The 23,123-nt window shown below is 39.0% G+C and overlaps 1 long non-coding RNA gene across 3 annotated transcripts; it reads right to left on the bottom strand.

The window, feature by feature from the left end:
* Positions 1-3,414: 3,414 nt before the first annotated feature.
* Positions 3,415-18,529, bottom strand: LOC116422486. 3 transcript variants are annotated; one of them, XR_004233167.1, is made up of 4 exons: positions 18,460-18,529; positions 17,213-17,365; positions 6,547-6,682; positions 3,415-5,525 (listed from the first exon to the last, which is right to left on the bottom strand). It is a non-coding gene; the product is annotated as an uncharacterized LOC116422486 (long non-coding RNA). The 3 variants fall into 3 exon arrangements; XR_004233168.1 differs by having other exon boundaries at positions 17,174-17,365; positions 18,435-18,515; XR_004233166.1 differs by having other exon boundaries at positions 18,435-18,515.
* Positions 18,530-23,123: the final 4,594 nt, after the last annotated feature.

Below are 23,123 nucleotides of genomic sequence, written 5' to 3'. Positions count from 1 at the left end.
ATGATTATACAATCTCAAAGCAGAAAGGGATGCCAGAGGTCAGTTAGTCCAGTCCAAACCTAAGTAGGAACTCTCTCTGCCACAACTCTGGCAAGCAGTTGCCTGATGTCAGCTTGAAGCTATTCCAGAGAGGGGGAGGAAGAACTTATTTCTTCCCAAGCCTTTAGGATAGATAGCATACAGAGATCTGTAACTGTGGATTGTTAATACAGACTATAAGGATTATAAGAGTTTAGAGAAGAAGGGAAATGATTAGATATGAAGTAGTTAAGGAAGGCTTCTTAAGAAAGGGAGAAGATTGTACTTAACTTTACTTAAAGGATGGTAGGGGTAAAGTTGGTAAATTAGTATCTCCTCTGATATCTCCTCAAAACGGGGTCAAAAACAGGGAACAGCCACCATCTGTAGCTGGTAGAAAAAAGGAAGATGTTTCCAGATGTGGAAAAGATTATGAACGGAGGCAGAAGTAGGACTGAACAAGGGGCATGGATGGAATTTTTTTAAAGAAAGAAAACATATCTGATTTCCCTACACAGTTCCTGTAGGGGTTCCATTAGCTCATATTTTCATAGAATTTAAGAACATTTCTCATAGTAACCCTATGAGGTAGATGAAGCAAATATCTGTATTCCTGTTTTACAGGTTAGGAAATTAAAACTTAGAGATATGAGTTGGATAATACAAAGTCACACTAACTAGTGAGTAGTGGAGCTGGACCTCAAACTCATATCTTATTCTGTTACATTTTGTAATCTTTCATAGCAAATTGAAATGGGAAATCAGATTGATGAGGTAAGGTAGAGTCACATCATGGAGGAATCTTGCTATTCTGATCAACAGTTTAGACTTGGGGCAACTAGATGGGGCAGTGGGAGGATCTGAGTTCAAATTTGCCCTCAGTTAATACTTATTAGTTGTATCATTGGACAAGTCATTTACCAATTGTATTGCACCCCACCCCAAACAAAAGAATAAATAGCTTAAATTTTTAAAAAATACTTTTTAAAAAAGAGTTCAGACTCTGGGCAGCCTCTGAAGGCTTTTGAGGAGGTAGGGATGGGACATGATAATTCAGGGTGTGTGAAACTTTTCTTTTTAACAAATTAGAAATAAGAGTATCTCTGTGTCAGGCAAGTGCTAAGCTTTGAAAAAAGTATCCTGACCCTCTAAGTGAAAAGGTACTTTGACCTAAGCTTTTAGGAAAGCTATTGTGCCCCGTGTCATCATTCTCTTGTTAAGTAGAATTCTCTGAGGCTGGGCTAGCCTTGAGAAATAGACTTTGACAATTTCCTGGGACAAGATTTGTCCCTTTCTAAATGCTGCTATCTATATGTTAATGATCAGAAACCCATGTTCTTCCCCTATAACCTCACAATGAGAAAACAGAAGCTGCCGGAGCAGGGAAAACACTATTAGAATTGGAGAAAGAAAACGTGACTTTGGTCCGAGCTTTACATTTAGCTGTGAAATCTTGGAAAAATCATCCTGATTCTCAGTTTCCTAACCTGTAACATGTGGTTAGAAATATTTGCATTTTCTATTTTTCCTTGCAAGGAAATTACTTTATAAGCTCTGAAGTACATCATAAATGAGAGCTAATGTAATGTATTAGTACTAACTAAAAGGTATGAGGTTCATCATAGCCTGACCAGAAATAAGGATGACTCGATTTCCCCTAGTAATAGAAAGAGTCCTAGTCTCAGAGTCAGGACATATCTGTTTGAATTCCAGTTCCAACAATGACTAGGAAAGTTATTTTGCCTAACCAATCCTCAGTTTCCTTATCTGTCATCTAGAAAGAATAATACTTACCTAGGGTTGTTATGAAACTTTTAAAAGTATCTTATCAATATAAATTACCATATTTTAAATGGCACTTGTCCTAATAAAATCCTGTTGATATTTTGTCAATGTCATCATTCCTTCACCAAATAATACAGCTTTTCTAAATACCTGTTTGATGCAATGCACTAGGTTGTGGGACACCAAAAAATGAATAAGATATGATTTCCTCCCCTGAAGGAGTTTATAATTTAATAAAATCTTGTAAGACAACTGGAACATAGAGATGCATATACAAAAGTATATAGGAAAATATGAAGGGCAGCTAGGTGGTGCAGTGGAGAGAGTGCCCAACCCGGAATCCGGAGGATCTGAGTTCAAATCTAACCTCAGATACTTACTAACTAGATGACCTGGGCAAGTCACTTTACCCTGCTTGACTCAATTTTCTCATCTATAAAATAAGCTGGAGAAAAAAAATGGAAAACCACCCTAGTATCTTTGTCACAAAGAATCAGATATGAATGAAATTGACTGAAAATGTGAATTAGAGCACCCTGTCTTCCAGGAATTTACATCCAATAAAAGTAATATATATATATATAATATATATATATATATAAATATAATATATATATAATTGTATAGATATCTCCTTCCATATATAATTTATATATGCATTCATATCTATGTTTATGTACATATGTATACATGCATACATGAATGTGGAGGGTCCTGTCTGCCAGGAATTTGCAATCAAGTAAAAGGAATGGCACATATATAAATATGTGTGTATAATATATATTATATACATATATGTATGGCTAATATACTTATGTTATATGTAAAATATATAAATGTTGGTATATTATAAAGACATCCAGATGGTCATAATAGATAGATATGCCTTGGGCCTAGAGTCAGAAAGGTATGAATTCAAGTTGAACTTCAGACACTTATGAATTGTGTGATTCTGGAGAAATCACGTCATTTCTTGCTGCCTCTGTTTCCTTATGAGTAAAATGGGGACAATAATAGCAACTTCCCAAAGTCATTGTGAAGATTAAATAAGAAATGTAAAGGGCTTAGCATAATGTCTGACACACAACAAATGTCAAATAAATGTTAGCTATTATTATTAAGTAGCTATAAGTGTCGGGGTTGGGTGATGATGATGTTTGAGCTAGGCTTTGAAGAATGGGTAGGGTTGTTATCAGGTAGCCACAGAGGGTAGAGAAGATAAGAACAAAGGACATATGAATTTAAGCACCTACTATGTGCTAAATACTATGCTAAGCTTATCTAAGCTCATCTCAAGATCTACACAATAACTCTGAGAGATGAGTGATAATATCCACATTTCACAGATGAGGAAACTGAGGCAGGTGAAGATTTAAGGGATTTGCCCAGGGTCACAGATAATGTCTGAGGCAAGATTTGAATTCTTACTCATACACACACACACACACACACACACACACACAAATATCTGAAAGCATTGATGTCTAAGATTGCAGTTGAAGTAGGAACTACTTAACTCAATTGGTAGAGGACCAGGAAATGAATAAACAGTTTAATGAATACCTTTAAACAATGTTATATTTATTTAGTTAGGTCTATATCATCTTCTATTCTTTCTACTTTTTTCTAAAGACATAATAGGCTAGGAAAAGGAAGTAAAGATAATACTATCTTCAGAGTCGAAAGTCTTGAATTTAAATCCTGCTCCTTCGTGACCTTGAATAGATAGCTTCATCTGAGCCTCAGTTTCTTAATTTATGAAATAAGATGGAATCAGATCGATGATCTCTAAGATTCCTTCCAGCTCTGAGTCCTAGAGGATTTGCTTCCCCGTGTGAGAATGGAGATTAAGAATTAGCATTGAAATTCCAAACCAGAGCTTTGAACATTTGGTAGTTGCTAACATTAGTATAATAAATTGTGGCGGGGCCATGAAAGGATTGGCTGTATGTTTTCCCCTCCCCAAGCAGGGCAAGAAGTAAAGAAAAGAGGTCGATAGGAAAAGGAGGAAGATTTCTTTCAGTCTCTGAAGTTATAATTCAGCTCCATCTACCTCCAAGATTCTTCTAGCCAATACCCGAGGCTGATTTCTCCTTTGCCACACCACCCATCTTCTGTAGCCCTGCTTCCCTTACCCTGCTTTGCCCTGGATCTCTCACTCCCCACACAAGGCTCATCCAGTGAAAGGAATGTGTTAAGATTCCTGGCACGGGCTGTAAGATGAGATTCCAGGCATCTTGCCACAGAATGAACTAATCCTACCAGGTTAATTCTCTTCCTCAGTTCATTCCATCTTATTAGAGCCGGCAGGCACCCCGCGGATGCTTCATTACCTGTGCCACTCGAAGGCAAGACTTTCTCTTAATGAGCTGAGGAATGTAGGGGGCCCCCTGCCACGAACCCCAGACAGTTACATTTGTCCTGAAAAATGGGGAAACCCTCAACTCCAGAGACCTATTCGTGGGAGCAAAGCAATTAAAGAAGGGGGTGGAGGGGAACAGAGAGATAAAGAGCAAATGGTGCTTTCTAAGACTTATCTGGATTGAGGGATGATTATAGCAGGGATTGGAAAGGGATGCTATCCTTCTCACTCCACACCTTCCCATCTGCCCTTCTCTCCAATTTGATAGTTTAGGAGAATTGCTTAGCTTATATAAAAAGAGCCAAGGGTTGGTAAGAACCCACCCTATTAACACAATCTGTCTCCCATCACCTGTAATCACAATCCGTTTTCCAGCACAGAAAATGCCCTCTCTTCGACTGGTCCTCTTTCCCCAGAAATTATCCCCAAAGGAAAAAAAGACAAAGGACTAGATTTTCTGACAAGTCAATAGAGAGATTTGAATGCATATATATCTGTTTGTTTCTGTGTCTGTCTTTATGTATGCATATTCCGTGAATGGCAGGAGATGTAGGAAAAGATAGCACAAATTATTTTACATCTTCATCCTTAAATAGCACCAGTGATCTCTACAGAGCTTCTGCCTGTGTGAAAGAGATCTCCGCTAATTAATCAAGTCCTCTCCACCCTAGTGAATGAAGGTTACATTCAGAAGATAAAATATTGCAGGAGCTAACAGAGGATGGCAGACTTTGCTTGGCAAGTGGAGGATGATGAGGAAGACTTCATCAGGAGGGGCACAATTATTTCACCATCATGCTATGCCTCTATTCCCAGAAACCTTGGCTGCCAGTCGGACTTTCCTTTGCTCTCTCTTGCTTTTTTTGATCTGCATTTTATTCCTCCTCCATCTCTGTTCTTTCAGGTTCCCTACTCTTGCTGGGTGGCATTTAATTTGTTTCATTTTGTGTTCCTTTTCATGAGTCGATGCATGTGCACATTTCTCGTTCTTTTAACCTTGTTTCTCAATTCCAGTTGCCCAAAGGGGGAAGAAAAAAAGGAATAAAGAAAGTGTGTGTGTTTGAGGGGAGGGGCTTGGAGGGGAGCTCCTCAGATGAAAGGACCTTTTGCATACATTGCATCTAGAGGAAAAGAGAGAGAGAGAGAGAGAGAGAGAGAGAGAGAGAGAGAGAGAGAGAGAGAGAGAGAGAGAGAGAAGAAAGAACAAAAACAGTGCGTTGAACACACCATGGTTTCCAGCATAAAAGGGTCACTGGTAGAACAGCTCCAGTACGGCTTAACTCATGAGGGAACAGCAAATAACATTCCAGAAGAAAACCAAAGTGGAAAATGTTCATGAGGGTAAAAAGACTCCTGGCACCTGTCGGGAAATCAAAAAGGATAATGAGATTTTAAGAATCCTTCCCCTTGTCTGTAAACCCCATTTCCTATCTCTCACCCACCTTCTTCAACATATTAGCTTCCACTCAATCTCTGGCCAGCTTGGATGATGAGATAATGAATGACTAAAGCAAATCAGTCAGACTTCCTCATGCCTCGGTTTCTCCATTATAATCTGGGGATTATAATACTTGCTCTCTATTTCATGAGGGTATGAAAAAATATTATATAATAGAAGTCAGACCATTTTGAATAAAAAGTACTATCCAAAGCACTAGATTTTTTTAGCAGAATTGTGCTATTGTTGGGAAGCTCAAGCACATGAATTTATGTGGGCTAAGATTACCAAAACTTAGTAAAGAACATCACAGATTGATAATACATATGTAATCCAACCCCCTCTAAATTCTCCCTCTGATTCCTTCTTCATCAAGGAAAAGAGAAGATCCTCAGAGGAGAACTCAGGAAAAGTTTTGGTAAGACTTCCCACATCAAAAATACTTTTTTAATATTTAGTCATCAAACCTAATGAAATTTAATTCCTCATTAGAATGATGGCTGATGGTTGACAACATTTTATTGGTCAGTGTAATCTTCTGAAGCAAACAGGGCCTTGGTGGTTGTCCTTTGTTCTCAAAGAAGACCAAAATGATTTTACTATGTTGAGATTGAGGTACTATGTTGAGATTGAGGTACAATGTGTCTGACTGTGCAGCTGATCAAATCAATATGAGCTCAGAATGCTCAGCCATGGGTCAGACACAAATGGTCCCTAACTTTGTGCATCTTGCAAAATCTTCTGAGCTAATTCAATTCAATACTGCTTATAGAGTACAGCACCTTCTCTGATGAGGGCACGCCATGCTGGGTGGTCCTGTGACAGGGTCTCTAAAGTTCTTAAGAGAGACCTTGAGAATGTCCTTGTATCGCTTTTTCTGACCACCTTGTGAGCACTTGTCCCATGTGAGTTCTCTATTAAATAATCCTTTTGGCAAGCTTACCTTTGGCATTTGGACAATGTGGCCAGCCCAATGGAGTTCTGCTTTCTGCACTAGAGTTGTAATGCTTGGCAGTTTATTTGGAGAAAAGACCTCAGCATCTGATATCTCATCTTGTCAAGTGATCTTCAGAATCTTCCTAAAATAATTCAATGAAAGTGACTCAGATTCCTGATATGACACTGGTGGAATGTCCAGGTTTCATAGGCAAAAAATGATGAGGTCAGCACAACGGCTCTGTAGACCTTCATTTTGGTAAGTAGTCTAACACACACACTCACTCTCTGTCACACACACACACACACACACACATATACACACACACACCCTTCCCTCCCTCTTCCCTCCCTGTCTTTCCCTGTCTCTCCCTCCCTCCCCCTCCTTCTCTCTCCCTCCCTCCCCCTCCTTCTCTCTCCCTCCCTCCCCCTCCTTCTCTCTCCCTCCCTCCCCCTCCTTCTCTCTCCCTCCCTCCCCCTCCTTCTCTCTCCCTCCCTCCCCCTCCTTCTCTCTCCCTCCCTCCCCCTCCTTCTCTCTCCCTCCCTCCCCCTCCTTCTCTCTCCCTCCCTCCCCCTCCTTCTCTCTCCCTCCCTCCCCCTCCTTCTCTCTCCCTCCCTCCCCCTCCTTCTCTCTCCCTCCCTCCCCCTCCTTCTCTCTCCCTCCCTCCCCCTCTCCCTGTCCCCCTGTCTCCCCCTGTCTCCCCCTGTCTCTCCCTGTCTCTCCCTCTTATTTTCCTTCGGAGACTCCCAAACATTCTGTCTCAAGAAAGAACTACCTCCCTATAATAATGAAATCAATCCTTGCACTATTGTTGCAGAAGGGTTGAACTTTCATGTTCTTCCAAATAAGGCAAAAAAAAATGTAGTTCATTCTCTAACCATCTCTTTCAAGACATGTTTTTCCATTTTATTATATGTACTTCAGAATTTTTGTCTATGGTATTCAGAAAACTTAAACTCCTTAAATTATACCTTCTCCTTCTCATACTCTTCCATTAGGAAAAGGAATGATTTTTGAGATAGCTACAAGGAATTTCTAGATTAAATTCTATTTTAAAAACAGCAAAATCTATAAAAGACTGAAGAATCTAACATTAATTGCAAAATATATGATATACCTGGTGTGACAGTTGTCAATGTGAGAGATTTTTCAAATCTAAGACACATAGGAGAACTTAGATGATGCAGTTATAAAGTATCAGCCTGAAGTCAATAAAGATTCATCTTCCTATCTTCAAATATGGCCTCAAATACTTGCTAGCTATGTGACCTTGGGCAAGTCATTTGCCCAAAAAAATGTTTGCCTCAGTTTCCTCATCTGTAAAATGAGATGGAACAGGAAATGATAACCATTCCAATATCTTTACCAAGAAAACCTTAACTGGGGGCACAAAGAATTAGACTTGATTGAAACAAATGAACAACAAAAGTGCAAATAGCAATTTTTGGTGGACTAGTGTAAAGAATATTCATTTTATCTACTTTGCTAACTGATTGCCTCTGACAGGATTGTAGAGAGATCAAGATGGAAATTATATCAAACAGGAAGTGGACAGCACCCAACTATGTCTCAGACCCAACTTTACTTAAGGAGATTTTCTCACTGAAGCTCTAAAGTAATGGCATCTCCTATATCTTTCCTACTAACACTAATGTGTACCCCCTAACTGGGATTCCTGATTGGATGTTTACTTCAAGATTCTACTGGTCTTAACATGGACATTTCCCTTTTTTTCTATTTCCTTAGTTTTTCAAAGATAGTAGTTGGTCTTAATAAGGCTTTACATAAAGTCATTCAGACTCTCTAACTGCTGGCTCTTTCCCTATGTCTCCCGCATTCTTTAGTGTGAATACCAAAATCTACCATCTCCTTGAGTTTCTATTTGGTATCTTTCCTTTCTTTCAGAATCCCTCAAACCCTTGGGGGTGGGGGGGAACTGTCTTGATGCATTGCTTTCACTGCTCTCACTCACTTTTCATTCCTTGATAATTTGTCAACTGGAAATGCTTTCTCCAAAGAAACTAATGATCTCTTAATTTCCAATGACCACCCTCACCATCTGGATACTCTCTGGGTTGTTTTTGTTTTTTTCAAGACTATTCTTTATGGGTTGTCTTCTAGCTGTTTAGCTATTCCTTTTCAGTCACCTTGGATGGATCAACATTCATGTCCCATCATCAAATGAGGTTATGTCCCTAAGTACTGTCCCGAGCATTATTCTTTTGTTAAAACCCTTTCTCACTATTATCTCATTAGCTCCCATAGGTCTGATTATTTTCTCTATGCGGATGATTAGCAAATCTATGCTATTTATCTCTAGCCTTATTCTCTCTCTCCTAAGCTCTAGTCCCCCATCACCAGATGCCTACTAAATATTTTCAAGTGATAAGCATCTCAACATGTCCAACATAGAATTCATCTTTTTTCCCCTCAAAAAACCTACATTGCATTGCCATTTGCCCTAATACTATCAATAATATCAAGAACAGCAGCATCCTTCTGTGTCTGCCCCTTTAGAATTATCCTTACTCTTAGTGTCTGCCTCATATCCAATTAATTTTCAAGTCTCAAAAATTCTTTATCCATAATATCTCACAGATACATTCCCTTTTCCCCCCCATTCACATACCTACCACCCTTTTCAAAATCCTCATCACATCTCTCATGTACTATTGCAATAGTCTAACAACTGGATTTGGAATCAGGAAGATACATCTTTATAGGTTCAAATGCAGCCTCAGACTGTGTGACTAGCTGTGTGACCCTAAGCAACTCATTTAACCCATTTGCCTCAATTTCTTCATCTATAAAATGAGCTATAGAAGAAAATGGCAAATGACTCCAGTATCTTTGACAAAAAAATCCCAAAATGAGGTCACAGAAAGTTGTACTCAACTAAAATAACAATATAGTTCCTTGCTAAAAGGGAGCTCCCTCCTCAAGGGAGATACTATCTCCCACCTTCAACCTATTTTCTGCTTCCAAAGTGATATTCCTAAAGCATAGACTTGACCATAATACTCCCAGCTCAAAAAGTTCCAATGGCTCCCTATTACCATTAAGATAAAATATAAACTCCACATTGGTACCATATTTTAAAGGGTTTAAAATTTCAAACTATTTTCTCCCAGACTTATTAAATAGTGCCTTTGTACTCTCTAGGTTTCGATCAAACTGACCAATTTGCTATTTCTCATCATGTTGGGATAGGCTGGATGCTGCCACTACATTAGTTCAAGCTTGAGGAGATACTCATAAGCTACTTAGCCCAAATATAGTGAGGATACCCATAAGGGATGCAGTGGTCCTTACCTCCTATAGAGGTAAACTGGAAATCTCTGAAGATGTCCTCCTATCTCTATATAGAAAAATATTCAACAAGGCAGGGTGTGCTGTCTTTCATGTTCTTCATATATCTGCAAAGCTAGAAGGATTCTGACTATACACAGGTGGGAATTTTATGCCCTTAGATGACAAGGAAATTGTCAAAAGAGTGTAATGCCAGAGAAACTGAGGCAAGATAGAGATTAGAAAGTATTTAATATTTTATTTGAAAGGGAGAGATTTACCAGGATCAAATGGATCCATGGTTTGGTCCAGGGGTTGAATGAGCCTATCGTCTCCAAGAATCCAGCGAACAATGTGAGTTCTGAATGACCTATATACACATGGCTCAGACTCAGGGAGGTAGATTGAGGCAGGGGCGAAGTCAGGGTGCTGAGAGCGGGAATGGGACTCTGACAATCTGGTTCTGACAGGGTGAGGGGAGGAACTCCGGAGATGGGGAGAGGCATCTTGAAAAGACAGTATCTGACATTCCAATAGGTTGGGATGGGAAGAAGCATTCTGGTATTCTAAAACATAAGATCTTTTATCCTTAACAAATATTCTAATAAAGAAGGAGGGGAGGTTTTGCAGAACTGAGCTTTGGGCTGATAATTATAAAATGAAGGTGAGAAACTGAATCAGAACTGGGTCAGGATAATCAGGGAAACTGAGTCAGGACAATAAAAGAGAACTGTGACTAACAAGAGAAAGGAGCTAACAGGGTCCCAAGAACAGCTTATAGTCTTTTAAGGAAAGGAAACAAGGGGAACACTGCTCCTATTTTATAAGATATTCCACTTTCCAGTTTTCCTTTTGCACATATTACTACTACTTGCCTTTCAAACTCACTCAACATCACCTCTTGATATTTCCTAATTGTTAATTCTTCCTGCTCCCTTCCAAAATATATTTTCCTATTTACAGTATCTTTATTTATTGTTTTCCTGATATGAAGCTCCTTGAATATTATTTAGGATTATTTAGTTTTGTGCTTTGTACAGTATTCCTATTACCTGGCACATAGTAAGTGTTCAATAAATACTTGTTGCTTGAGGAACAAGGAAACAAAAGTAAAATGAAATACATCTAAAGAGTATATGATTGATGAATTACAATGCATGGGAACTTTATATTGAGAACTCCTTAGTCTAGCCATTTATGGCCAGCAAAACATGGCACAATATTGCCTGGGGTTAACCGGACTTCTTTCCTATGTACACTTGATCACATATTTTGCCACAATTTCTGGAAGGGGTTTGATGCATGTGTACTGCACTTTAATTGTTTAAATTTATGCTCATTTAAAATTTCAATCAAACTTTTGGAACACTCTGTATAGTCTGATGGTGTAAAATTGTAGTAGATTTGGGTTGGTTCTTCCCCTGAGAAGTGATTTCATCACCTTTAAATGGAGTGGATGAAAAGGAACTCCAAGTTTAAAGAAGAAAAAGAGTTGGATTAAAGTGCACTAAGAGTTTTGGAACACCCTCGATTACGTGTATCATAATTATAAAATACATTTTCCACTGATGCTAAGGAAAAGAGTCATTCATTCTAAGGTGAGATTACTGAAATAGGTTGAGCAGCTAGGCAGTTCAGTAGATATAGTGTCAGGCTCATCTTCCTGAATCCAAATTTAGCTTCCTAAATATGCAACCCCGAACAAGTCACTTAACTGTGATTGCCTCAGTTTCCTCCTGTAAAGTTTGTAAATTGAGTTGGAGAAGGAAATGGCAAACTACTCTAGTGTCTTTGCCAAGAAAACTTCAAATGGGGTTACAAAGACTCAAACATAAATAAATCAACCCAACAACAACTAAAATAGGTGAGGGGACTGGAATAGGGACCCCTTTTACCACATTTTATTAGCATAATTAGTCACAAGAGAATTAGTCAATGGACAAAAGATAGAAAGTAGGGTTTGGTATAGTGGTAAATCTCTCTCATATTTCTCTTTCCAGTAAGTCATGGAAAACTTCTGGAATGAGATGTTGAGGTAAGGGAAATAGCTTTCTTTTAGTAAGAACTCAAAAAGTATTTATTTAATGTGAAGGCATATAGCATAAGTATATTGAAAGTCTTAAAGATGTCTGAAGAATGGGAGCTGGAAGAAGTTTTATAAAGAATTAAGTGTTTATCCTTAATTTTTAAGAGAAACAATGATATCAAGAGTTGATGTCTTGACTCAAGCATGAATTGGCTTTAAGAGTAGAATTATAAAAAGTCAGCAAAATTACTCTGCTTCCCAAAGTCATCAGAGTGCAGTGGCAAGACATAAGTCAGGAAGATTCGCAATGGTCCCGAGTACAGTGGGTGGCCTTGATATTTTCATTGCCTGACCAAACTCTAAGAGCTTCACAGGACTTGTTTAAGCTATCTTTGGGACTTGGGAACAATTGTTCTCATCTGTCCATTCCACCAGTGGAAGTCTTCATTTGGTTAGTGTAGACATCCTCCTAATTTATTGAGGGCTTTGAGACCTACTGGTTACCCTCAATCTGGTTTAACCCATATGCTGAGATGGACCTATCAGAGTGTAGCTGCTGTCCCTTCTATAGCTTCTTGGAGCCTCAGGTAAGAGTTGGATGAAAGTGAACATCAAAGATGGATGAGCAATCCTGAAAAGGACTCAGCAAGCCCTCACACCAGAGATGCTAATCCTCCCTGAACATCCCATACACTATCCCCTGCTAAAGAATTAAGTGAAACAAAGTAACAATAAACAACTAACAAAAAGGAGAGGAGAGGAAAAGGATTTAAGTCAATCCAACAAGCATGTATTTAATATCTATCCTCAGCATCTAGCCCTGCATCAGTTAGGCAAAAATAAAAAACTCTCTGTCCTCAGAAAATTTCCATTAAAAGGATGGGGGAGAAAGGCAATAGCATGCAGGTACCCAAGTAAATGCAAAGAAATTTCAAATTCAAAGTAATTTCAAAAGGGAGAGAACACTAACAACTATAGGAAAAGGTGGAAATCAGGAAAGTCTTCATGTAGGAAATTGCAAATAAAGTGTATTTTGAATGAAGCTAAGAATTCTTAACTTACAATTAAGGCAGTGATGAAGGAGGAATGCATTCCAGACATGTGGCAGCTCTTGTACAAAGGCCTTGAGACAAGAAATGCAATTTTTGCATAAGAAATAGATAAATCTCTAATTTGACTAGATTGGAGAGGCAAAAAAGAAAATAATCTGAAATAAGAAAGGAGGAATGAGAGGCTGCCAGATTGGAGAGGGCTTTAAATAGGAGGTTAGCAGGTTTATATTTTATCTGTAGAGGCAATAGGAAGCCATTGGTGATTTGGGGGGTAGCAGGGTGACATGATCAGATGGGTGTTATAGAAGGATCGATGGAATAGTTAAGTGGAGGATAGATTAGAGGGGGTGGAAAAAGACAATGGAGACAGAAAGACAAATTAGATGGCTACTGTAATACACCAAGTCAATTCATCAACAAGAATTTCTTAAGCATGCATGTTCCAGGAACTGTGCATACAAAGACAAAAATAAAATAATCGCTCACCTTAAGTAGCTTACAATATAGCTGGGGGAAATAAAATATACATATACATTCGAGGTAATTAGAGAGAAAAGTTGCTGGCATTTGTAGGAGAATGGGGAAAAACTAAGGTGATGCTTGAGCTGAATTTTGAAGAAAACCAGGGATTCCAAGAGGCAGAACAGAAGAGAGAGGGCCTTCTGGGTACAACATTCCCTCTGGGGTCACCTCTAACTTGGTACAGAAACCCATTTCATGTTGAGTCCCTAGAAGGGTGACAACCACCAGAGAGTTGGAAGAGCACTCTGTGGGTCTACATGTAATTCATGAGCCCTCAAAGGTAAATGAGTTTACCATTTAAAAAAAAATCAGCCACTAGGCACAATTAATTCAATATAAATCATTTTTGAAAATAAGTACACTAAACTATAAAAAGCAATAATAATAAATCAGTGGGTTAACTCAGAACCTATGAAAAAAGTAGGGATAAATCTAGAATACAGTGGTAAGGAAGCATCCTTATAGAGAATACATATAGCCAAAGTAACTCATAGCTTTAAAACTTTGGGATTTCCACATCTTTTCTCTTTTTCTGATAAACTCATGTTTCTCTTTCCTGAGCTCAGGGCCTTCTCTGAGTAGTTCATTCTAGTGGCTCCCTGGCTTGGCTCATCTCTATAGCTTGACTTTGGACTGCATAATCAGCTGTCTTTTCTGCTACCAGAGGTCATGCTCCCCAAAGCTGCTTCCTACCTTGATTATCTATGTCTGTCTCTCCCCTTTTGAATGAGTAGTTCCACAGCAAGACACAAGTAATAGGAAGAAGAGAGGAGAATGCCTTCTACTAGAGATACTAGAATCTCCCTGTCAGAATTGCCTTAAATGCTTCCAGGACCTGGCAGGTTTAGCTTTTTTAAAGGCCTCCAAGGGCATAGCCAATTTTGTCTAAATTTTTCATCTAGTCAAGACCAAGTTCCCCTTCTATCAAAATCAGGTAAATTTTCTCACACCTCCTAAAGAGATAACAAGGCTTAGAGACCTGTGTCTCATTAATATGGGAATCCCTGGTACCTCTACAATATGCTCCTCACTTTCAGTGATTAAATCAACTAGACTGAAAGTCAGGGGAGAGTGATTCAAGTCCTCCCAGCTATTAAGGACAGCCAGTACAAAGATATGAGGAGAAGAGATGAATATTCTGTATGAAGACCAAGAGGAAATAAAGGTCTTCATTAGGGTAAAGACTGTGTTAATGGAGAAAAAGGAAGAGATAAGATGGAAAGGACTTGGCAGTTAGATACTGGAATTAAGCAAGAAGGAAAGAGAATGATGTGAGGATTTTTTTGTTTGTTTGTTTTTCAAGACAAAGAAAAGAAATTCAAAATGCAAATATGTTGATTCACTTCCTGAAGTTATGAGTAGGCCTTGTTGAGGGTCCCTTGTTTTCTGCTTGACTACAAATGCTTTCCAGGATCAGAGACCAGAAGTCTAATTGTACAGAAGGGGATAAAGAAAGAATAACTGGATCAGACAGACTGGGACTGACTGTTGAGTTGGGAAGAAGTTGGAGGGATATGAGAAGTGGCAGTTGCGGGAGGGACTCTATCAGGAAAGCTCAGGAGAGCTGTAATTGAGTGTACAGTGATTCTGAGACAATGCATAATGCCATTGGTCCATACAACTCAATGAAGAAGGTGGTTTCCTAACTATGAGCCAGCTAAAAGGAGAAAGAAGAACTATAACCTTGAGGGGGAAAGCAATTTTCTGTAACAATCAACAATTGTCTTCATCCAGGCCAGGAAAAACCATTAAACCTACAGAACAACAGCTTTAGCTTTCTAGCTAAAAGACCTGGGTTAAACTCAACTTCTCTTTGTTATTACCCTTTGTACTCAAATTCCTCTTCCTAGCATTCAAGGCCCTCCACAATCTGGGATCATCCTATCTTCCCATTCTTAAATTGTAATACTCTCTCTTACCTTTAGTCAAAATGGACAATTTTGACACTTATCCCACTCTGTGAAACCCCCAACACTCTCAGATCTCTATGCTTTTGCTTACAAGTTTCCCGAGTATGAGATGCCCTTATTCTTTGCCTACCATTCTTTAAAGTCCTACCTGAACTTCCCAAGATGGATTCTCCATGAAGCCATTTCTTAAAGTTTTGAATAAACTGGACATAATACTTTCAACTTTGCACCTAGTATTCTTATCTAGTGTACTTGAGTGATCTCTGTTGGTTTCTTTTCCACCTACTAGACTTAAAGCCCCCTTGTGGACAGAAACAGTGTTTACTCAACAATTGCAACACCTAGGACTTGTGCTCTAGTTAGAAGATATCAGTATTTATTTACTGGATTTTTAGCACTCTTTCAGGACCTAAATTAGAATACAGAATTATACAAAAAACTTATCCAAAAGCCCAATTTAGGATTTAAAGTAAGGGTGAGGGGGCTTTTCTCCTTGGGGGCAGAGGGTCTTTTTCCCCAGATTCCTTTCTCACCTAAAGCTATGGAGAAGTTTATCTCACAATCTTCCTTGTCTTTTCTTGAGGGAGTTAAGCACAGGTTAGATCTTAGTCATTGAATCATGGGAGTTAGAAGTAATTTAACTCAATCCCTTCATTTCATGAATGAGGAAACTAAATCCTAAAAAAAGTGAAGTGAATTCTCTAAAATTATATAGGCAGGAAGTAAATTTAAATTTGATTGGAACCCATATCATCTCACTCCAAATCCAATATACTTTTCTCCATGCTACCTACAATACCCTGAACCTTTCCATTCTAACTCTGAAACCCTGGGCAAATCAGTTTCCCTTTTTGTAAAATGGTAATCCCACTTCATTTTTTTACTGCTTACAGGCTGCTGGAATATAGAAATCAATGACAATAGTGTGCTCAAAAAATAGATATTGTAACTGACACCAAAGGATATGTGATCAACTGATTAGTAAAGTGAAAATAGTGTGCCAGTCCCACCTGCTCTGCAATAGCTAATTATGACATGTCTCCAGTTCAATAACATCAACCAACCATTATCTCTGATCTAGATACCTTAACTCCATTGTGTATGCTATCACCTTCCCCTTTCTGAACCAAGTAGTCACCTCTTCAGGATATGTATAACCTCACAAATACTAAAAAAACTAAAGGAGTAGAACCAAAGGTAACATCTGCTATTAGGGAAAATTCTGTTCCTTTCTTTCCAGGATACCTTCATCCTATCCCCCCTATAGCCTCCTTGCTATGGAAGGCATCTCCAGAAAAATGGCTTTCAGACAGTAATCAGTAACCACATCAACTCTCCCTTTTTCATTTTGGCCAGAATAGACTGAAATTAAAACATGATATAGTAAATAGAGTGCAAGACTGGAAGTGAAGAATTGGATTCAAATTCTAACTCCAAAACTTCCTAGTTGTGTGAACTTGGGCAAATCATTCAACCTCTTGTCAATGTCAAATTCCCCTTCTAACTCAATCAAATAAGCTTTTCACACCTTATAAAGAGATAACAGGGTTTAGAGACTCCAGCACTTCCTTAACATAGGAATGTTTCTATAATATGCCTTTTACCTTCCATTATTGCATCGAGTAACTTTGGGGAAGTCAAATGGATGGTTTGTACAAATCAAGTCTAGCCTCTTCTAGACTTCCCTATTATGATGGGGATACCAGCATCCTCCTAATTATTCAAGTTCACAGCTTTCACTATTCTTCTCTTTTACACCCACATATCCAATCAGATGCCAAATCTTGTGTTTCTATTTCCATATTCCTCCCACCTGTCCTCTTTTCTCTACTCACACAGCTACCACCATCTCTCAGTCCCTCATCTTCTCAGACCTGGATTATTGTATTAGTCTCTTAAACGGTCCCTCTGTGTCAAGTATCTTCCAATCCAATACTTCTTCCACACAGCAGCCAATGTGGTTTTCTTAAAGTTCAGGTCTGACCATGTCACTTCCCTGTTCAGACTTCAACGGCTCCCAGTTAGTCCTAAGGAAAAAATATTACTTCATCTTTATCTTATTTTTTGTAAATTGTTATTTTTCTATGAGTTTTGTAATATACATAATGATCAATATAATAGAAATTGTACATCATTTATAAATAAGTAAATATATTCATATTATATCACATTAAATATATGATCAAAAGTTTGGAGACCACTAATGAAGACTATCTTTTTCATGTGGAAACAGAGTCCCAAAGAGCTAAAGATTAATTAACTTAGAATGAATTTAGACTTGGGTCTGAATCCTGATTCTGTTACTTACAATCTGTATGGCTTTGTACAACTCATTTTTCCTTTTATTTTCCATATCCATGCAATAAAGAGATGGACAGATAACCTCTAATAACCTTCTGGCTCTGAATCCTCCAATCCTAAACTCAAAGTCACAAAGCTAAGTCAGACAAGAACCCATACCTTTTTCTAATTCTCAGGCCAGCAGATTTTCCCAATGAGGAAACTCAGACACAAACAAACATATACACAAACAACTACAGCTGTTAAAAAAAAATTTAATTTCTTCAATAAATATTTATCGAGTGTTGAGATATACACAACTGCCAGGAATTTAGAGAAGAGTATGAATGAGTTTTCTTGCATGCAGTTCCTCCCAGCATCTTCCTTCTATTCCCCTTCTCCCTTTCCTGCTTCCTTCCTCCCCTGGGAAGAGGATGTTTTTGCCTGGCTGAATCTGGTTAAAGGGCCAGTCACCCTAGTCTATATTCCTCTTTTTTAGAGGGCCACTGTTTTGTCCTACCCTCTTCCTCTTGAAGCCAGCAGTCCATAGGAGGCTCTACCTTGTCCAGGGGGAAAATGAGGCTATTTTGTCCACTAAAAGGTAACTCAGTCCTGCACAATCTCAGGAGAGATTATATCCTAAAGAACATGACATAGGGGATAAAATGTTGTTTTCAAGAGTCATCAGGAAAACGTGGATCCAAGTCCTGCTTCTAAGACACATCAGCTATGTGATTTTAGACAAGCAAACCTTTTAACCACCCCCACTCCCCCATCCAGTGACTAAGCAACTATAGTTAAAGGAAGGTTGCCTACCTGCCTTAGTGAAAAGTTTCCTCACCTGAGACTTCTCTATCCCAATGAATTCGTAGGTCCAGTCCCCATCCCTATTGGTCTCCCGGTACCAATTTGTAAGTCTGCTAATAAAGTCCATCTGCTTGCAACAGGAGTCTGCCTCCGCCTGTGATTACTGCTCAGTAATTGTTCTTGAGGGAAAACATCTGTTGTTACTATCCCATTACTGGTTGTCTTCTCCTATTTGTCTCACCCCTAGTTCTTGCCCACGCATTTGGGATCATGGTCCAGATACTGCTTCATGAGCTGGCAAAAGGCACTGGAGACCTCTCTGTATACATTTCCCATACCAATTGTGTCCCAAATCTTTGCTAAGTAATCCTTACTACATCAACACTTGATCACTTCCTTCTATTGATATCTATTTTTGCCCAGTTTTCTTCTTTCTGATATAAATAAGACTCCTTTAATAGCCAATGGAATCCCTTCTGAATCACTAACACTATGGAGGTTGTTGGAATATCCTAGGCCAGAGTCCCTAAATTTTTGTATGCCATGAGTCCCTTGGATAGTCTGATGAAGGTGTGTGGATCCCTCTCAAAATAATGTTCCTAAATACATAAAATATGCTAAATAGAATTACAAAAGAAACCAAATTTAATTATATTTCTCAAAGTATTTAAGAAAATAAGTTCATGTGCCCTAAATTAACAAACCCTAGCTGAGACACTATTTCCTAATTTATGATATCTATATCCAATTCCAAGAGGAGACACCAAAGTAATAACCTTTAGATTGTATGTGAATATTTGGAGTTTGAAATGAAATGGTTATCCAGGAAGATCATTCCCTTAAGTAAACTGGCAGTTCCCCAATTGTTGTAATGTGACATTAGACAAAGATAGTCAATCGCTGAATCTTCATCTGCAACTACCAAAAACAGATAGAAGGGTGCTGCCAAAGGGAATTGAATTTTCTCACTCCTTTAATATAGACATAAGCATCAAATGATACAGGTTAAGAAATGCAAACCAAACCACCTACTGTGTCCTTCAGATGTTTCTAATAATATTTTTGATGCTTTGAACTGATGTAACCCAAAATGCATTTGGTCCCCCAAACAGTTTTTCGTTTGATTTTTTTAAACTAGGGTGTGATTTAATTCACATAATCCCAGGTCTCTGTCTGCCACCTTTCAACATAAAGCTAGGATTCAAGGGAAAAAAATAAAATATTCAAGAGAAAGATGTTAATTTTCATCCAGAGACTATTACCTCATCCAGCCAGAAAAATGAGCCCTAGGGCTAAAAAGAAATTAATTTGAGCCTTAAAAAAAGACCATAGGCCAAAAGAGAATGAGAATATCAAATAGAAAAGGTGTCCTATTCCCCCAAACTCACATCACTATCTTTCAGAATACTGCTGTTTCCTCTCACCTGATAGATTAATTCTAGGTTATTTGGAGGGGAGGAAAGGTTGAAAGAAAAGATGGAGTGGAGGAATGCTATAGAACTCATTAAAATGAGTATAAATTCATTAATTTATATTCATTTTAATGAAGTTCTATAGTAACTGGAGCATAATAATAGCAAATGACATTTAGTGCTTTAAAGCTTTCAAAACTGCTAGTTTTGTTGAACCGTTTTCACCCCTTTTTTATTCATTGTTATAAGAGGTGGCTATAAGGGAGAATAGTGAGAATCCCATGGGAAATGTAGGCGATACAAAAACAAAAGATATCAAAATTTATTTTTAAAGTTAAAATTTGCAAAGCGATTTACATATATGTTATCTCATTTAAGCTCCACATCAGTATTATAAATTATCTGCATTGTGAAAATAGGGAAACAGATTCAGAGAGTATGCCATCATGATCACACAGCTAATAAATGTGGGAGGTGGGTTTTCATTTCAGATCAGCTTGACTCCAAGTCTAGCATTCTATTCATTTTAGAGTGCCAAATAGTCTGAAGATTCAATACCTCATTTATAACCACTATCCTGGGATAGGAAAGTCTCCATAGGAGATATCCAAAGCTTAGATCTGAAAAATGGGCCAGAAAAGTTTTTCAGTAAAAGACAAGTTTGAAAAGAACATGAGAAGAAGCTAAAAAAGAAAAGGAAGAGGGCACGCAAGATGGAGGGAAGGAAAGGAGGGAAGAAAGGAGGGGAAGGAAGGAGGGAGGGAGGGAAGGAGAGAAGGAAGGAAAGGAGAGAAGGAAGGAAGGAGGGAAGGAAGGGAGGGAAGGAGAGAAAGAAGGGAGGGAAGGAAGGAGGGAAGGAGGGGAGGGAAGGAAAGGAAGGAGGGGAAGGAAGGAGGGAGGGAAGGAGGGAAGGAGGTGAAGGAAGGAGGGAAGGAAGGAAGGAGGGGAAGGAAGGAAGGAGGGGAAGGAAGGAAGGAGGAAAAGAAGGAGGGAAGGAAGGAAGGAGGGAAGGAAGGAGGGAAGGAAGGAGAGAAGGAAGAAAGGAGGAAGGAAGGAAGGAAGGAGAAAAGGAAGGAAGGAAGGAAGGGAGGGAAGAAGAGAAAGAAGGGAGGAAAGGAAGGAGGGAAGAAGGGGAGGGAAGGAAAGGAAGGAGGGGAAGGAAGGAGGGAGGGAAGGAGGGAAGGAGGTGAAGGAAGGAGGGAAGGAAGGAAGGAGGGAAGGAAGGAGGGAGAGAAGGAGGGGAAGGAAGGAAGGAGGGAAAGAAGGAAGGAAGGAAGGAGGGAAGGAGGGAGGAAAGGAAGGGAGGGAAGGAAGGAAGGAGGGAAAGAGGGAAGAAAGGAACCATCCTGAATTCTAAATGCCAGCCTCTGGTAAGTTTATCATTCTATTAACTCCACTTATTTTTACTGAAAAGACAGTGTGCTTAGTCTGAGAGCAAGAGCTTCCCTCCAACCACCATCAGAGTGGTTTGCCGAGCCTGTGTCCTTAAATGTTCACAGTTCTTTTATTGAGCATTAGGAAAGCCCTTGGTAATTTGCAGCAATTTAGTATGCTTGCTTTGCTTTTAGAAAATCCACAGCAATTCAATAAACACCCAGTCGCTGTAGCTGTTAACACACACGCAATATCTCTCTACAGCTGCCTGCCAGCTGTCACTCCAGTAAAGTGAGCCATCAGAGCCTCCCCACCGCTTCTCAATTTCACTTTGGCTCTCTCTGGCTCTCCCCATTTCTTCTGCAAAACATAAAGATAGTTCCCAGAATGTTGTATCCCTCTTCTGCCTGTAGCTATCCTAGGCTTGGGGAATGATGTCATTGCCCAGTGGTCCCAAGGCAACCAGGGTCTACTTTCAGCGCACTGCTTGCCCCAACTTACTCTAATTTGGCTGTCGGACACAGTCCATCGTCGAGGTGCCATCTGTTACCCTTTCAGGAAGGAGAAAGACCTAAGTAGGAGGATCCACCTCTCCATCTGCCTTCTCTCACAAGGTCTGCTTTGGACTTGCTAAGCCTGCTTCCCCATTCATACATCCAGGCATTCATCTGGACACTCCCATGAGAGTCTGCTTAGGGTGCTGACTATTTCTATAAAAGGCTAAATGGCTCAGTGTAAAAATTAAACAATGGGACTAGAGTCAGGAAGACCTGTTTTCAAATTCAGCTTCTGCCACTCATTAGATGTGTGACCCTAAGCAAGTCATTTAACCCTGTTTACCTCATTTTCTTCATCTATAAAATGAGCTAGAGGAGAAAATGGCAAACTGCTCCAGCATCTTTGCCAAGAAAATCCTCAGTGGAGTGAGAAGAGACAAGTGTAACTAGATAGCGCCAATAAAAGTTCTTTAAATCCCCAGGGACACCTCTTCTCTCTCACTAAAACCTATGTCCTGAGCTTTTGAGAAACAGCCAAATCAGTATACTGTATCAGCATTCTTCTATTCAATCCATACCCTGTCAAAGCTTCTAGTCTTAATAGTATAAACAGTCATCTGACTTCTTTCCTCTCTATTTGACTTTTTAAGAGAATAAATCAGCAAGCCATAGGAGACTATATAATAAAGTCCCAGTTGAAAGTAAGATCAATGACTTTTAATCGTCAAATTATGGATTCTTAAAATTGTGAAGAACTTTAGAAGCCATCTAGTTCTGCCTCTACTAGAAGCATAAATTCCATCTACAACTTTCCCAACAAATGATCATCTAGGCTCTGCTTGAACACTTGTAATGATGGCAAATTCAGTACCTCTATCCTCCCACTTTTGGACAGCTCTTTCTAAAGAAAAGAAAATTCTTCCTTCAATAGAACCCAAATATGTTTCTCTGCAACTTCCAACTATTAGTCCTAGTTTTTCCATCTGGGGCCTAGCAGAACAATTCTCATCACTCTTCCATGTAATTGTCCTTCAAATCCTTAAACAGCTCTCATGTGCCCCACTCATCAACCAATCCAACAAACATTTTTTAAGCTAATGGTGTTGTAATACCAAGTTTAAGGCACTGAACTAGATGCTAGGGACAAAATAACAACCAAAAACAAAAACAAAACTCCCTCTTCACATGGAGTTAACATTCTATAAGGCAACTCATAATATTAAGTTGAAATTTTCATGAGTATTAGAAAAGGGAAAGAGCACTAGTTATTAAGAGGATCAAGAAAAAATTTCCAAAGAAGGTAATACATGATCTGACCCTTGAAGGAAGTCATGAATTCTTGAGTAGAAAGTGAAGAGAGTACAATCCTGGCAAAGGGAACAGACAATCTAAGCAAAGGTATGAATGAGTAGATG

This window comes from Sarcophilus harrisii, chromosome 3 (assembly GCF_902635505.1).
Source record: "Sarcophilus harrisii chromosome 3, mSarHar1.11, whole genome shotgun sequence".
In the NCBI taxonomy this organism is placed as follows: domain Eukaryota; kingdom Metazoa; phylum Chordata; class Mammalia; order Dasyuromorphia; family Dasyuridae; genus Sarcophilus; species Sarcophilus harrisii.
Note: the sequence above shows the minus strand (reverse complement) of the source record. Positions and strands in the feature narration are given on the sequence as shown.